General features: G+C 41.0%; 1 pseudogene; it reads right to left on the bottom strand.

The window, feature by feature from the left end:
* Window positions 1-214: 214 nt before the first annotated feature.
* LOC121398479 lies at window positions 215-440 on the bottom strand (annotated as a pseudogene).
* Between the last annotated feature and the right edge of the window lie 18,543 nt (window positions 441-18,983).

The following is an 18,983-nucleotide window of genomic DNA, read 5'->3' as shown; positions in this document are numbered from 1 at the left end:
CCACTAAGATCGTAAGGCACCCCAGGACAGGGCACAAAAAGGCATGGGCTTTAATGCATGCTTCCCGGCTAGGATTGCCACCATTTCAAAAAACTTCTACCAGCCGGTGGTAATGTAAAAGGGGGTGGAGCCACTTTGTGCGATGGCCAGAAGGTGGAGAAAAGGTAAGTTTAGAGTGGAGGGCCATGGGATTTTGTTAAGGGTATTACAAATTTATCAGCAGCTACATTGCCAGTAAATCTGTAATACCGGCCCTGGCCTTGGCAGGTGTTTTACCGGCAAGGCCAGTAAAACATCAACCGGTCGGCAACCCTATTCCCGGGCCCTTGGCAACGATCAAGTGATTCTCCATTCCATCAGTGGGGATTGGTGGTACCCTGATGGAAAACTCATAAGAACAGATACTACACTTGATCTTAGACAAAAGGCAGAGAAGAAATCTGCATTTGGAAATAGTTGTTAGGTGATCCATAAGGTGTTTAATTATGTGCTGGGGGGGGGGGTGAGGGGTTGCTGTGTTATCCACAAGGGAAGAGAAAGCATATGGATTTAAGGGTATGTCTTAATATGCCAACTTTTTTCACATATGAGTGATGAGTGATATCCCTGCAGTGAGCACCAACCATTAGGTATTTTCCTGTGCTACCACTACTAATGAGGATGTGGTCTTGTGGTAACACAGATATGGTTTCAAACAGGAGTGATCAAAACTGGCTTCCATTATCAGCCCTCCACCATGTACACCAGAAAAATTCTGTTCTTCGGTATCACAGAAGTTGGACAGCACTAGCCTAAGGAAGAGTTTCACAACACTTACACCATAGTAAGAAAATATTACATTAACTTTTGTAAAGTCAAAAAAACAAATAGCTTACTTAGCAAAAAAAACAGGCTTTTAGATGAAGGAAATTCTATCTGTCTATCTCTCCCTATCTAACATAAGTATTATTCTCAGAAACACAATTACATCTTGGACAGGGAACACACAGCAGCTGCCCCTGTACAATAAGAGAGTGGGCCAGAGATCAAAGCAAAAGAAAGATGAGAAACTCCTGGGTCAGCAGGTCAGAAATGTTATTAGAGATGAACCAGCCCTGAATTTACCCTAGGGATGCCCGGGAGAGACACGGGAGAGAGAAGATACGATAGAGAAGTGCAGAAATATTGGTGTAGATACCTTAGACAAACTAAACCTCATCATAGTTTTTTATCTAGTAGTCCCTCCATCACAGGGATATCCACCACCTCCAGCCTCATTCACCTTATTGCCTAAAACTCAGCTGTTACTGGAACTGAAGCAGTGGCTTAACTTAAAGTGATCCTGTCATCGGAAAACATGTTTTTTTCAAAATGCATCAGTCAATATTGCTACTCCAGCAGAACTCTGCACTGAAATCCATTTCTCAAAAGAGCAAACAGATTTTTTTATATTCAATTTTGAAATCTTACATGGGGCTAGACATTTTGTCAATTTCCCAGCTGCCCCCAGTCATGTGACTTGTGCCTGTACTTTAGGAGAGAAATGCTTTCTGGCAGGCTGCTGTTTTTGCTTCTCAATGTAACTGAATGTGTCTCAGTGGGACATGGGTTTTTACTATTGAGTGCTGTTCTTAGATCTACCAGGCAGCTGTTATCTTGTGTTAGGGAGCTGTTATCTGGTTACCTTCCCATTGTTCTTTTGTTTGGCTGCTGGCAGGAAAAGGGGAGGGGGTGATATCACTCTAACCTGCAGTACAGCAGTAAAGAGTGATTGAAGTTTATCAGAGCACAAGTCACATGACCTGGGGTAGCTGGGAAATTGACAACATGTCTAGCCCCATGTCAGATTTCAAAATTGAATATACAAAAATCTGTTTGCTCTTTTGAGAAATTTATTTCAGTGCAGAATTCTGCTGGAGCAGCACTATTAACTGATTCATTTTGAAAAAAAATTGTTTCCCATGACAGTATCCCTTTAAGGGGAGCAGACTTCATGGCCTCAGGGATGCCCAAAAAGGAGGTCCACTCTTCCTCAACTTTCCTCCCACTCTCACAGGTAGTACCTGTTCCTATAGTGTGGCTTACAGATATGGATTGCAGATGAACCCAGGTATCCCACAATGAATTTCTGAGTTGAAATGCAGAGCTGTGTGGTAGGATGATGACCACCATGCTTAGCTGTGTCACTTCCAGTCAGAGTCAGACTGGGCTGGTGGGATATATAGATACAAATCCTGGTGTGAATAGTTTCAGGTGACAGTGGGTCAAAGGGGGCCTCCTCATATGATGATGAAGGGGCCTCCTCATATAGGATTGAGAACCCATGGGTTATGCTCACCCCCCGTGGGTTCAAAACACCTCAGTTTGAAACTGCTCTTAGTCCCATAGGTGAATAGGTCTATTTCTACTTTAAAAATGGGACTTTTGCAATTTTTAAAACTATATCAATGTTATCCTTTTCCTTTTGGACTTCCTTAATAACTGAAAACTGAGGCTGGGATCAGAGAATGACACAACCATAACCTAATCATTTCCCCCTGGTATAAGCAGCTGCCCCTGCTGTTAGCCTAGGATTGGATGGGAAAATGTTGGCAGCAGGAAAAACTATTAGGAATAATGTCCTCACTAATACCAGATACACGAAAAACCGATTGAATTATCTTGATGTAATTAGCACTGACTTCTGATTAACGTTATGTCCTCCTGTTCGTTGGCAGGTTGATTTTATCTCCTGATTTTTCTGAAAGCTGTAACTTTTCTCTGGGAAAGTCCTTGGTGATTTGAGACAATGTTTTATTCTAATTCAAACCAATGCAGCTGAAACTCTGTCAGAGCAACACATCATTATGCAACTTGCGTTCTGCTACGCTCCATAGGCCTCATTGCAACTAACTGCCGCCGTGATTATTCCATCCCTCTCCAGGCTGCTAAATGGCAGGAAGGGTGGAAAATATGTGAGATTGGTTTGAAGTATTTACAAGTCTCCATATAATGATGTGCCTTGAGCCAGGACTAAAGGTATTGTGCATTCTCTGTCTGCCAGACTCCTGCACCACTTGCATTGCCATTCTATAGAAGAAATTATAGTTCTGCACCATATTGTCATTATACAAATGTACAGCATTATGCAACTTAGTTATCAGGAAGTATATAAAGGCACAAGGCTGAGCTTTACAGGGAACTCTGAGTATCACTCATGTATTATAAGGTATCAGGTACCCCTACTGTAAATTATACGGATATTAGAAGTCACTTAGGGGTTCTGTGACCATATAAAGGCACAAGGCTGCAGGCTGAGTTATACAGGGAACTCTGAGTTTCACTCATGTATTATAAGGTATCAGGTACCCCTAATGTAAATTATAAGAATGTTAGAAGTCAGTGAGGGGTTCTGTGAAACTTGCTATCCATTCACATTCAGTGCTATGGTCGTTTATCTGGGTATATGCAGAAGAAAAGGCATTTTATCTATAACAGTGTGGTTTGTCCTCCTTTACCCAGTTTATTAATGTAATACTTAGAAGCATATTGCAGACTTTAGTTCCCCTTTACTATAAAAATGTTCAAGTTCAATTTAGACATATTGGCAGGTTACAATTCATCAGCCTGTGCTGTGTTGATTGAAAAGGAACAAGGGGGATCCAAGAGAATGTGCAGGAGGGTTCACTTAATAACTAGAATGCAGCGTCGGACTAGAGATGGGGGGCCCACCGGGTTACTAACCTCTGGGCCCCCCACGCACATGTGCGAACGTCAGCATGCATGCAGGTGCACATGCACTAACAGCGCTGCAATTCATTTTATTGGGGTCCCAGAGATCGGGGGAGGGCCATGAGGGCCGGGGCCCACCGGGTTTGTTCGCGGTGTCCCTCCGGCCAATTCCGACACTACTAGAATGTCTTAGATAGTAAGGTTAAAAAAAGAAAAATACTGGCATAAACCTCTAGCAAATTTAAGATATGAAAGTTACCAAAGATTTGTCATTTTATTTGCATTTTGTTTGTGAGTGTGCAAGATAATGTTACTTTGCAAAATATTTGCCAGTATATTGGCAGGTTACAACTGTATCAAAGTGGTGCTAATTGGATCTGGGACTGGGTTCCAAAACAACGAGTAGAAGGTCAGTCATAATAATTAGAAAGTCTGAAATGTTAACGTTAATAAAACTACACACATAACTCTCTGACCCCATTTTCCAGTTATGTGAACAGAGAACTAGCAGGAGGCAATAATGAGCAAAAGAGAATATACTGTGAATATACTGTACTGTAATGTTATACAGATAGCTAGAATCTCAGCCATAAAGCAAGGCAGGACTGCTGCTTACAATGGGTATCAGATAGGGTATGTGCCACTGGGAGAGAAATAGAGAACAGGAATAGAACCATTTAGTATAAAGCATCAACACATCATCTGTATTTTCCCAATTTCTCTTCTAATAAAATAATTTTTGCAACACAGATTAAAGAAGGTCTCAGAATGATCTTATTATGAAAATGGAAAGGCTGAGATTCCAACGCACATTCTCCATGTCTCCCAACAGCAATATGACTTCTTGTATCAAGCTCAAAATGTAGTCAAAAAATTAAGTCGGTAATAACCTTGAAGCCGACCAGCGGAAGTAGTAGACATCTGTCTATCAGTATTAAGCACTGTTGATGGGCGAGCAGCTCGCTATTAATGAGAGTCATTAACATGATAAGATATTCAGTCAAGGAATGGATATTAAACTGGACAGACCTTGTTCGGGGGATATTGCTCTAGCAGGGCGTTTTAATACACTGAGCAACTGGTGCAGATGGAAGAAAATATAAACTCAGACATAAATTTTATCTTCAATCAATCAAAATCCAGTCTCTGATATGAACATTTGATCCAAATTGTAATAGTTTGCTACAGTAATTCCCTGTAGCTGCAGGCTTTGAGATAAGGAACTGCACATTATACAGGGCTTATGGACTGGTAAATTATTTTACTACCTGCTACTCTGCAAACAGTGACTCACCAGAACCAAAAAATGAACCAGACCCTCTACCACAGCACAAATGCTGGTAAATAAGAAGCAGAACCCATAGTGTTCCCCTAGGGAATTCCATGGGGACACCCTCAGGCTTAAATAGAACTTGGTAGCATAGCATCTGCCTAATGATCGTTAATTGGTACTTTCATGCCAAGGCTCTAGATTCTATGGTCAGCAGCACTTTAAGGGTTAAACAGCTGCAAAACATGTAAAATGTGTTGGCTAATTAAACATGCAGTTTTGTAATTACTCAAAGTCGACTGTGCCAGAGGACAGAACTCTTAAAATAATCATTTAGAAGCGGCTTTTGAAATGTAGAAACGAGGCAGCAGTAAATATTAAAACAAAGCATTTGCTGGGATAAAATAAACATATTCATAATGTATGCACGGTGCATAATTAATTCCGCTCAGCCTTTACCTGGCAGCACAGATATACCAAGACGAATGGTAGAAAAATGCATCTCGGCCATGGAAGCAATTGCTTAGGATAAATGAGTTTTTGCCAGCGGCGAGTTTTTGGCTGTGAAATGAAGCAACTGTAATTTACCTCTCTCTCATTGGCTCATATTAGTAATGTTTAAGGGCTCTCAGCTTAACAGGTGTTTTGTCCCACACCAACGAATTATTACACTGAGGGAAGAGTGGGGATACAGCAGGGGAGTGGGGCAGCGGGCATTCTGGTTCGTTTGCACGGTGGCTTGGCAGGACGCTGGTCTCATGTTAATGCAGACATAGGAAAGATGAATTTGCACCTAAGGGCGTAACAACAGAGGAAGCAGAACCTGAGGCTGCAGGGGGCCAGGGAGGTATAGGGGGCCCCACGAGGCACAAATAAAGAGCAATTTCAACATATATTGGTAAAACAGGACAACCTCTGGATATGTTGGGGGCCCTAAAATATGTGTGGCCCAGTAATATCTAGTTATCAGGCCTGGATTTGTGGCGAGGTCACAAAGGCCCAGGGCGGCAATTATGTTTATATTATATTAGGCTTGCTGAGGAGCAGGAGGGGGGGGGTACGGGCGGCGGGTGCTTGGACTGTGGTCGGGCCTCCAACAGGCAATAGGGCAGGGTGGCCTAGGGGTGCCTGTGCTCCAATTATGGCCCTGCTAGTTACACCCACGCCTTGTGCTAAGCCATTGGGAGAGGATTTAGCTTAGTTCAAAATTGGGCTTATTCATTAATGGGGCAGCACTGAAAGCCACCATGAGCCTGTGCTCCAGTTTTGGTCTTACTGAGGTTATCAGACTCCATCACTACATTTGTACATAGAAAGAACGTCACTATATGCTCAGTCACTGAACGGCTGATGAGACAGCTATTCCCACTGTCAGTTTTTGGGTGTCAATGCCTTAAGAGACATCAAGCCACGCCCCTGTGTCCTGTTTTTATGTTACATCTTTATGCCTTGTTGGTTTCTTATAAGGCATTTTAACACAATAGGAGGGTTATGAGAAGTGGTAAGGAAGGCTGTTCACAGAAAACCAGAGGGCAATGGAGGATTAGAAAATCAGTATCAACTTCATATACTTTATTGGCTATTAAAACAAATTCTCTGGAGGGAAAAATTACATTTCAACATCTAGCCGGGGGGATTTCAGTGGCACGCAGCGCTGCCGGGGGGCTCTGAGGGGGTGCGGGCCCTGGCCCACTCGCACCCCCTGCTCCCCCGGTAGTTCTGCCACTGCTTTGCAACCTGCATGCTATACAGCAAAGCAGGTTGAATTGGTAGATTGGCATGAGGTGCAAGACCCCTTATGAATTGCATGTTGATTCATGCTATTTTTTGCCTTGCATGTGCTTGGCTTGGTAAACGAGCCCTTCTACAGTATGTATGACAAGTACTGGGGCTCAGCAGAGGTTGTTTTATAATGAACACACTGTATGGAGTAATTTTTACTGCTCATTGAATTCCTGACAATCACTAATTTGACGTGATAAATTATCCATGTGATGAACACAGGAGACAGCGCGATTCATTGACCAGAGAGATGCAGGTACAAAGCATGTTACTTCCATCCAGCTGAACCATCACAGCAGAGAACCTTCACAGAGCAAATTCTTTTTTTAGAGAATATTATTTGTTTTGGAAAGCGGCTTCAATAATAACTCAAGGACCGAGTTTAACTCATGCAGTCTGTTTGATTGGAGAAAGATCCACAAATCAGCCTTGTCACCAAATCAATATGTTCATAGAAAAAAATGTGATTATTGAGGCCTTTCACTGAAGGATGATATATTATCAATAAGAATTAGAATAATTATGCAGGTTTTTGTGATTATAGGCGTCGTTTGCAGAAGGTTTAGTGGGTGCCAAAGAATGGGAGGATATTAAGATGTTATATTCCTGGCATAGTTTCAACGAGTTATCTTCTGTGAGTAGTGAAATATTGCTTAATGTTCCTTAACTCAATTTATTGCAGTGCTGCATTGGTTTATCTACTTTTGTGACTAAATGTCGACCATTAAATTCTGTGTGCTAGGAGGGTATGGTTAGATGTACAACCACAAAAGTACCCTGCCCCGACAGAAGGGGAGGGTAGTGGTACAGACAGAGGGAAAGGTAAGCAGTGCGTTAAGAATAAAGAACCATAGACATACCATGCCCAAACAGTGGGGAAGGTGAGTGGTACATACATAATGAGGAACCACAGATGTTCCCTGCCCAGACAGAGGAGAAGATGAGTGGTACACAGAGAATGAGAAACTACAGATGGACCCAGCCCAGACAGAGGGGAAGGGGAGTGGTACATTATATAATGAGGAACCACAGATGGATCCTGCCCAGACAAAGAGGAAGGTAAGCAGTGCGTTTAGAAAAAAGAACCATAGACATACCCTGCCCAGACAGAGGAGAAGGTGAACAGTGCGTATAGAATAAGGAACTATAGACATATCCTGCCCAAACAGAGGAGAAGATGAGTGGTACATATAGAATAAGGAATCACAGATGGACCCTGCCCTGACAGAGGGGAAGGTGAACAGTGCTTATAGAATAAGGAACTATAGATAAACCCTGCCCAGACACAGGAGAAGATGAGTGGTACAAAGGGAATGAGGAACCACAGATGGACCCAGCCCAGGCAGAGGGGAAGGTGAACATTGCATATAGAATAAGGAACTATAGACATACCGTGCCCAGACAGAGGAGAAGGTGAGTGGTACAAAAAGAATGAGGAACCACAGATGGACCAAGTCCAGACAGAGTTGAAGTTGAGTAGTGCGTACAGAATAAGGAACCATAGACATATCCTGTTCAGACACAGGAGAACGTGAGTAGTACATGGAGAATGAGGAACCACTGATGGACCCAGGCAGAGAAGAAGATGAGTGGTACATAGCGAATGAGGAGCCACAGATGGACCCAGCCCAGACAGAGGGGATGGTGAGCAGTGTATTTAGAATAAGGAACCATAGACATACCCTGCGCAGACAGTGGGGGAAGGTGAGTGGTCCATACAGAATGAGGAACTAAAGATGGACCCAACCCGAACAGAAAGGAAGGTGAGTGGAACATACAAAATGAAGAACCACGGATGGACCTTACCCAGACAAAGAGAAAGGTGAGTGGTATCTACACAATGAGAATCACAGTTTACCATAACGAGAAAGAAGGGAAGGTGAGTGGTGATATTATATCACAAATAATTACTTGAACACCAATATTTGATATAAAGCAGGTGACATATTGAGGGGTTAATACTTTCTCTGGTTGCTTTTCTCTTGCAGTAGGGCAGTTTGCACTGAGCAGATCTATTGAAGGGATATCTTGTCTAAATGACAGTTTGCTGAGATCAGCAGCAATCTATAATCTGCATCTAATATGTAAATAGCCATTTGCCTTTCAAACCGTTGCTGTTGTCTCAATGGACGTTTAATGTGGAGGTTGATAATGCAGCGATGAATCTAATCACGAAGCTTGGGTAGTTTAAATGGCTTAACGGCTTTAATCATGGCTCCTTTTTCTTTGCTTTTGTAGTTAAATCAATTGGTACAGGGAGAAAGTCATCTTTCTGGTATATGTGACCCATGCGCTTAACTTCCCCACTGCGCGGCAAATGATTGGAAATAAATCAGCTCTTGAACTTTGCTGGAATAAACAGTAATTATAAAGCAGACAAGACGCCCGGTAATTTATAGACAATATGGGGAGCTGGAGTATATTAGATGATGCACAGATATCCTTTATGGCTCTGCTCCTTATCGGCTCACTTTACTTTTCCCTTTATTGGAACCGCGGACAGTCACTGACACTATTTTCTTTCCAGGGAATTCATCGACAAGTCATTGTTTCTTAAGAGGAAAATCCATTTGATACATTTATTTCTCAAGCACTATTTATTGCTGTTTTCCTATATAGGTATGGGAGCTGTTATGCAGAAAGATCGGAACCAAGAGTTTTCCGGATTAGGGGTCTTTTCGTAATTTTGATCTACATACCTTAATTATACTATATATATATATTATATTATAATTTAGATATAATTAGATATATATTTTAGATATGAAATAAACACAATAGGATTGTTTTGCCTCCAATAAGGATTAATTAGTTTGGAGCTTTCTGGTTATCAGGTTTCCGGATAACAGATCCCATACCTGTAGTTCTCTTTCAGGTCTGTTAATCAACTGACTTCTTTTACATTGTAGCAGGGGTCAGAACTAGTGATGGGCGAATAAATTCACCAGGCGCAAATTTGCAACAAATTTCCAGGTTTCGCTGCCATCAAATACATTCACGAAACTGTGGTGAAAATTCTTAGGCGAAAAATCTGCCTTGTCAAAAAAATTTGGGCGTGCATCAGAATAGTCGCGCATATAAAAATTGCGCATTAAAATTATTCAGACGCCCTTTGTCGCGAGCATAAAAATTGATGCCCATTGATTTTAATGCGTTTCACATTTTTTTGCCGTTTCGTGAATTTCTCTCCGTTTCGAAAAATTTTTGGCGAAGTGAAACGGAACAAATTTGCCCATCACTAGTCAGAACCAGCAGCACAGGGATATAAACAGCCAAACAGGTACTGTTTTCAATAGCAATTGCATTTACAAATAACTTGTTGCAGGGGTTTTCACATTTTGTGCAAGATTCAGTGGAAAGTTACTTGAAAATGTATAAAAGGATTTGGAGGCCAATTCAGCAACTGTTGGTTATTTTTCCAAGGTTCAGACAGGTGCTAGTGGTTTGCACTGCTACTATGCAGTGCTGAGCTTTACCACCCTATAGAGCAGAATGGCATTCAACTGCCATCAGTTCATCCTGATAAACTGACACAGGCATCAGGTTTAATAAATAAATCAATCAATCAAATCTCATTGAAAAGTAGATTGGATTGCAGGAAATCCTTCTGCATTCCCCAGTTCGATTAATAATGAATCTTACTCTTTGTTCTTCCCCACTCTTTGTGAAGTATAGTCTAGTGTGCTGGGTCTGTTAGAAGTATAGACATGTTAGATGTTACCTGTCCAGGTTGGGCAAGCCCTATGGTAGGTGGGAATTACCTACTGCTCTTACTGCTTACTGTTTGGCAGTGTCCATTAGTTTATAAAAGATGGGATAGCCAAGTTTAGGCTTCTTTGAGCTCCACTCAATAGAGGAGTGTAGATGGTGTCTGGATCAAGGGATGTTAGTAGTAGCTTGACTGTGGGCTAACAGCTCTAATAGTCTACTCTAGGAGTAAGAGTCCACTGATAATTTGCCCTTTGCTCTGCCTAAAGGTCCCCATAGACGCAAAGATTTTTCTTTGGTGAACGACCAATTTTAGTGCAATCCAATCAATCCAATGATCATGTTACGATTTTTCGTCCGACATCTGTCAGAAAATCGGCCAGGTTAAAAAATTTTCATCGGTCACAGTGAAATCTATCTATGTTTACAGGGCCAAGCAGGCAGCTACCCTCAGTTTTCCTGGCTTCAACTAGACAATGTCGCTTGATATGGTCTTTTTAGTTGATGGACAAATCGTACATTTAAACGATCGTTTCAAGATAATATTGGTCTTACGATAACGAAAAGATCTTTCAAAAATCTATGGCCAGTTTTAGTCAATGTTCCCTGTGTCCTCATTGATGTCTACTTTCTCCTTGTGATTGGGGAATGTCACCTTATGCTCACTGTAAGTTCGACTACTAATATGTCCATCCCAATTTGATGAGCGGCCCCCAGGTGCCTCTCTCATCTGTTCCCCTTGCTCTATTCTCCCACTGCGCTGTATTGAGATTGAAAGGTAAATGTTACTAAATGAAATGCATAAGTCATTTTTCACGCTTGCATTCCCGACTTCAATTTCCAGCGACCTTTGAGGACACAGCTTTGTGTCTGGCACCGCGGTGAGCGCATCCCGAATGCAAATGATATAGCAGTAGATCTGCAGGGTATTCCCATGACTTGCCAATCTAGCGCACTCATATTTCAATTAAAAATAGATCTTTACAATTTCCTGAATGCTGCCGCTGTTATACGTTATCACTAATTACTACCTGGCAACGTGTCATTTGCAATTGTAATGTTTACGTTAACTACTAATATCATCTTAAAGTTTTTAGAGAACAAACTATTCCATTACTGATTTAATTACGGAGTCAGGTTTTTTTTTCTCATGGTTGGTTAATTATTGTGCACAAGTCGTGCTCTTGAAACAAAGAGATGCTTAAAAGTAGATTTGGAGTAAATCGGCTGTGTAGGAATTGTGCCTCATGGATTAATAGAAAGAATGGTTCTTACACTTTATGGGCAAAGTATGTGGGAACCCTTTCTAATTATTGGAATTATCTGCAGGGTCAGAACTGGTGGGGCACTGGGCATGCTAGAGGAGCAGGTATGGGGCGAGGTTGCCTAGTGCATGGCCCAGCCCTGATTATCTGTTTACACCACAGCAATAGGTGCCCCACATTATGAATGCAATTCTGGGCTTCCTATTTTGTGGAATATTTTGGGCCCTAATGCCTCCATGCACGGGTCTGTTTAGAATGGGCTTGATGAGATGGGAAGAACTTCATATTTCTAAATTATATATGTTATCTTCTTAAGTTAGGGCTACAGCATGTATCCTTCCTAACCTTAATAATTGTGCAAAAAGCACTAACCCCCCCCTCCCCGAAATCCCAGCTGCTGTTCTGCAGATTGTGTGCATTATTAGCCTACATTGCTCTGTAACTGTGGAGGAAACAGCCTGGAATATTTTTCAAATTGTTTTTCTTTTTCTATTTGAGAAACCTTTCATCAGTGAGCGCATCAGTTATTCACCACCTACTGTAGGTGTTTCATTAGCGTCTTTAATTAGACATTAGCATTGACATACATTTTGTTTCCTAATATTTTAAGAATACCTGAAGTTAAAAATTGTTGTCTCTGCTGAATTTCCCAGGAGTACCTACCTATAAAGCAAAAAAGGAGGTTGGTGTAAAACCACACATTGCCTTATCTAGAGAATTCTTGACATTAGCTTGTTGGCTGTAAAAGGACCAAGGGGAAAATAATGCTTATCTGGCAACCCCAAACCTTTGGTTGCTTCTGTGTAACTTAATTATAGATTTTTAGAGAGTTTAAAAATGACAGTTCAGACAATAAATTATGTAAGAGATGGAAATGAGCAAGAAGGAGAATGGGAAGCAAGAAAGAGAATGGGAAGCAAAGACTCCATGTTTATTTATTATGCACTTTATAGCGGTTCTTTGTGACTAGTTTACATACCCCAAAGTGGCTGCCATTATGTCTGTGTGTTTTAAAGTCAACAAAAGACATTTTCCTGCCTTTGTATTTTCTTTGGAATTTAAGGTCATTGACTATTCACCAGAACATGAACACTCACATGAGTAAATACATTGTCATATTGAACATGTGCATTAACTCTATTATGTTGAGTCAATCCATTTAATAAAATAAGGTCCAGCAGAGTGGCACACCAAAATTGTAAAAAAGCTTAAAACATAGCATTTATTTCATCAGTTTAACAACTATCATACAGAACAGGCTTTAGATTATATACTAATCTGTACAGAGATCTGCCATTTTGGGGGCTTGCTGCACCCTTTCCATCTAGATTTCAAAGAACAAAGCTCTTAAAAACTTTTAAACCCTTTGAGTCTATGGGTAGTGGAACTGACGTCACCAGTAACCAAGGCAAATCTGTCACCAATTGTTTGTTTTTTTAAAGTTATAGGGGGACTGCCCTGACCACCAATGGCTTTTTATAACTTGTGGGGGGTTTTTTTTTTACTGTTTTAGCTCAGAGGAATGTGTGTCTTTCTTACTGTGAGTGGGGTGGGGGCTTTGGGTCATGCTGGGGCGTGGACCAGGGGGCCAAGAAAATGTTGTTGTATGGGGCCCCGTAATTTCCGATGGTGGCCCTGAGTGTGGCCCGTCTCAATGCAATGTTTAGAAACTTGAAGTACATTATTCCGTGTGTTAACTGTAGACCTATGTTGGGAGAACAGCAACCAGAATGTTGAAACCAAAGCAAGTGTAGAATTTACCATCTTCCATGAGAATCACACCCCCTGTTCCCCTGGTAGTTACACCTCTGGGTATACAGCACAGGAGTATCTTGAGATATGCCAGAGTGGCGTCATGTCAAGCGAGTAATCACTGGAGCCATTTTTTTAGAGCAGGCTCATGAGAAGAGAAAACCCTGTTTGGGGGGTTCTTTTTTTGCTCACTGAAACTGCATATAACAATATATAAATTAGATAGATGTTAGATAACATAGATATCGATAGATAGATAAATAGATATTGATAGATAGATAATAGATGGATGGATGAATAGGATCAATATAGATAGTTAGGGGCAAATTCACTAAGCGCCGAAGCGCCGAACGCTAGCGTTACTTCGCTAGCGTTTGTCATTTTCGTTACTGCGCAAATTCACTAACGAACGCTGGCGTAGTTTCGCTAGTGTTACTTCGCACCCTTACGCCTGGCGAAGTTTCGCTAGCGACGTAACTACGCAAATTCACTAACGCGCGCAGTGTACGGAATGCTACCTTTTATGCTAGACTTCCTTCACGAAGCGCAATAGAGTAGATAGGGATTGTTTCAAAAAAAGTCAAAATTTTTTCTAAGAAAAAAACGCTGGCGTGTTTTCTACATTATGGGTGATAGGCTGAAAAAGATCGAAAGATTTTTTGGGGCTCCCCTCCTTCCCCCTACATTTCCTGACTCATGGCAACTTACCTAGACAGTGGGCACATCTGTAGGGCAAAATAAAAATGTTATTTGATGAATTGAAGGTTTTCTAGGCATTTGTAGTGCTGATACGTATTCCTCCATTGAAATTTGAATTTGGCGCCCTAGGCAAATTAGCCTTCGCTAGCGTAACTTCGCTTTACTAAGCGAATCAACGCTAGCGCAACTTCGCAACCTTACGCTACCCCTGTGCGCAACTTCGGATTTTAGTGAATTTGCGAAGCGCTGGCGAAACGACGCCTGGCAAAGTGTGGCGAAGTGCGGCGAAGCGCAGCGAAGTTGCGCCTGGCGAAACTACGATTATTAGTGAATTTGCCCCTTAGTCTCATGACTCATCTAATGGAACAGAGTAACTTTGCATAGTATAACACATTCATTATTCTTAATATGCCAAATATCTGCTCAGCTGTGAACTCTGCTTTGGACTTATAAACATTGGTTTGGGTTAGCCTTATCTGTCAGAATTAAGGTGATGGCATTGAGAGCTGTACAATATGCTAAATTAAGATTCAATTTAATTAAGAGGAGAACACACAACTGATTTAATAAATTCAAAGGGGTCGATCTGTACAAGGGCAGCATTATCACAATTAACTGGTACTTATAACTCATAAACATACACAGATGTTTTTTTCAATTCCTGGGTGTCTGGCTGCCAACAGCTACTGTCCTTACTTGAACCATGGCAGTTATTATAGTATATAATGAGCAATGGAATCATTATTTGGCCTTTATTTATCCATACAGAGTAAGAAATACTAAATAAATGTAATATTTAGCAAAAATACAACCTGAAAACTAGACAGTTAGGGCATTTTCGGTAAATTATTGCGCAGTTTCCTTTTATTGAGGAAAAGTGTTGAGAATTGAGAAGGAATGGCCTCTAAACGCTAGATGCAGGAGATCCCAGAAAGAAAAGATCAGGGCTACACATGAAAATTGCCTGATTCAATTGACAACAGCCAAAGACTTGAATTTAACAAAGATATTCAGACTTTTGTTTTCAAGTTTGCTTTTGTGGTCCAGAAGGGGCCCAGGTGACCAGCATAATTACTACCAATCATCTGATGACTAGTGCCAGTAATTGGCAGCTTGGATTTCCCCTAGGGTGGGCAATTTAAGAGTTCAAGTTTGGTCTAGAAGGAGGAGGCAACTGGTGAAGAACAATGGTGCAATATTTCTATGAAGGTTTCCCTTCATCCAGGACAGGAGATACGTGATGACCATCAGCAGGAACGCCAAAGGTGAAAGGTTTTCAAAATTACATAGCAAGTGCAGTTACTGTAAACTGTCTACTACTAGATGTTGCACCTGCAGTTGTGGAAAGTTTTACCTTCAACTAGGAAAGATGAATAATAATCCCAATAATTCACCACTTACTTTACTGTCAAAGATAGTGGAGGGACCAGTTGACAGGAGAAACTAGTGCTTCCTGGGGAACCTCAAAGGAAGATGAGGCTCCTTAGAGAAAAAAATTATTTTGACTAAATGAAAAGGATCTGGTTAAGTATCAAATATGCTCCAAGGTAAGACAAAGACATGGCACCAGCAGCAGAGCCATCAAAGAAGGACCAACGTCAGATGCCAAAGGAAGACTGGTTTAGAATGGTCAGAAAGGTTTCAGATTATGGTATGTCTCTTAATAGACTATGAGAAGAAAGAAGCCCTTTTTGCACTCACACCACATACAGAGTCGTCTGTTGTATGCAAAAGCTCATTTAGACAAGCCACAGTCATTTTGGAATAAAGTGCTTTGGACTGATGAGACAAAAATGTAGTTATTTGGTCATAACAAAAAACTATTTGCATGGCGGAAGAAAAACACCGCATTCCAAGAAAAACACCTGCAATCTACTGTCAAATTTGGCGGAGGTTCCATCATGCTGTGGGGCTGTGTGGCTAGTTCAGGGACTGGGCCCCTTGTTAAAGTGGAGGGTCGATTAATTCAACCCAATATCAACAAATTCTTCAGGATAATGTTCAAGCATCAGTCACAAAGTTAAAGTTACGCTGGGGTTGGATATTCCAACGAGACAACGTCCCTAAACACATTTCGAAATCTATAAAGGCATTTATGCAGAGGGAGAAGTACAATATTCTGGAATGGCCATCACAGCCCCCGACTGGAATATCATCGAAAACCTATGGGATGATTTGAAGCAGGCTTTCCATGCTCGTCAGCCATCAAATTTAACTGAACTGGAGAGATTTTGTATGAACAAATATTTAAAAATACCACCATCCAGAATCCTAAGGCTATAGGAGGTGTCTAGAGGCTGTTACATTTGCAAAAGGAGGCTCAACTTAGTATTGATGTAATATTTCTGTTGGGGTGCACAAAATTTATGCACCTGTCTAATTTTGTTATGATGCATATTTTCTGCTAATCCAATAAACTTTATGTCACTGCTGAAATACTATTTTTTCCATAATGCATGTTATATATTAAAAGTAAGTTGCTACTTTGAAAGCTCAGCCATTGATAAAAAAAACTCCAAAGAATTAAGAGGGTTTCCCAAACGTATTCATATGACTGTATGTTTATTTAAAGTTTCTGACCTTTTTAATATTTCTCATCTCATTTTGCTGCTGGGTTGCTGTCAGATGGTTCATCACTTAGATAAGGTGTTCCTTAAATATGTTAAAGCTCCTGCTGTGTATGTATAGAGCATTTCTCTGAGGTTGTTGATTGAGATAAATATATAGACTGCAGCAATGATAATTCTCACAAGTTTAATAACAAGTTTAAAATTAACCAGACATTGCATTAAAGGACATTGTCATCGAAAAACTGCTTTTTTTATTAAAGAAAATGTGAGTGCTTGGAGTTTCAAGTTGCACTACTTTCATGTCATATTGTCTCCTGCTCTACTTTTACCCTTTGCACTAAATTAGCCATCTCACCATACTGTTGCCATCTTGTTCTACATCCTCTATTGTTGGTAAGTTGTTCCAGTTTTGCTCTACTGTCACCATTTTATCAATAATTCTACATGATTGTCATACTGTCTCCATTTTGCCTTATGTAACATAATGTCCTATTGTTTACATCTTTCGCTACCATCTTCATCTTGCCCTACTGTCTCCATCTTGTCCTACTGTCTCCACCATCAACTACTGTCTACATCTTTCCCTAGCATCTTCATCATGCCCTACTGTCTCCATCTGTCAGGTTAAACCACAGGTGAGTGGCTAGCGGGTAGGTGCTGTATAACACAGGTAAAGCAGATATTTGAGGTGTTGATGGACCAGAAACATGTTATGGAGAAGAATGATTTATTAACGAAAATATGGCAATATAACAGATGAAAGTAAGATATAAAATATGCAAGTTCTTATACCGGGCCAATGGTCAGGTGGAACCAATGAAGAGTCTGTATAACAGGCCAAGGCCGGGGGCAGGCAGCTGGCAAGGAGAGTCCAGAAAACAGGCTGATCCAGGAGATCCAAAAGAAAAGGAAAGTAAACTGGAACAGAGGAAAACAGGCATGAAGCAGAGAAACAGGTGGAACACAGGCAGGAACACGTCAGGAACTCTTAAGAACACAGGCAGAATCAGGCTGTAAGGGTAGAACTCCATGGGCGATTTTACCTGCGATACCATCCGGCACACGTAGAAGCAGATTGCATCCGACACTACACGATTGCCGGATGCGAATGATGTATGTTGCGTCTTCATCCGACAGTCGTGTCGGATGCAATCAGCTTCTACGTGCGACATTTGTATTACTTACATTAGATTCGGCTCATCCGACTTGACGGTATCGCAGGTAATATCGCCAGTAGAGTTCTACCCTTAGACTTCAATGATCAAGCAACCAGAAGTTGCTTGTAACAGGCTTATAAAGGGGCTAGATTGCTAACTGAGAACACTTGAGGTAAAAGGAGGAAGGTGGGGCAAGAGAGCAACAGAGAGAGAAAGCACGTGTCCATCATTAAAACAAAACCCGTATACCTTGAAAGGGACCCAGTGGCTCAGGAGAATAAGGCTGGTATTGTTCAACACACAGTCCAGAGATTGATTCCTAACATCATCTTACTCTGTTGTTTCAATTATGTCATCCAACAGTTTCCATTATTGTCCTACTGTCTCCATCTTACTCTATTGTTTCCATCTTACCCACTGTCTACATCTTGCCCTGTTTTTGCCATCTTATCCTACTGTCTCTATCTTGCCCTACTGTCTTAATGCTGTCCTGTTATCCCCATTCCTCCTGCTTGTAATAATACTAGGTGGTCACCATACACATACCTATTTCAATAAACAAATGAAAAGGCTTTGCAGGCTTGGCCTAGCAGTTACTGCTGGTATCCTGAAAAAAAGTATCTTTATTAAAATAAGGGACACGCTTTAATTAGCCTCTAATCAATCTTGCTTTGTAATGAATAGGTTTAACTTTGGCTCCCAAGGACAAAAGGTGCAAGTTATGTATCATTTATCTTTCATTTACATCAAAGTAATTTGCATGGGCCATGCACAATTTAAATATGAGTTTAACTAACTCAAGGGCAAACTGTATTATAGTTGCACTTTAGCCAACCTACTGATAAGGTGGCCTTTATAAGAGTAATAAGGTTATATGCTCATTAAGAGAAAACACTGGCTGTGAATTCTGCTGAGAGCACAATATGGTTCTGCTTGTACAAGTAACACCCACAGATACAATGTGGCAGGCAATCACAAGTGTCTGTATATGTCAGCACAATATTAAATTTATCCCCAGATGGTCCTCAGTAACAATCCCACTGTTATCCAGAACAGCAATGATAACGATATGGAGAGAACCTCCCGTGTT

Source organism: Xenopus laevis, chromosome 9_10L, assembly GCF_017654675.1.
Source record: "Xenopus laevis strain J_2021 chromosome 9_10L, Xenopus_laevis_v10.1, whole genome shotgun sequence".
In the NCBI taxonomy this organism is placed as follows: domain Eukaryota; kingdom Metazoa; phylum Chordata; class Amphibia; order Anura; family Pipidae; genus Xenopus; species Xenopus laevis.
The sequence above is the reverse complement of the archived record's forward strand: the minus strand, read 5'-3'. Positions and strand labels throughout refer to the sequence as shown.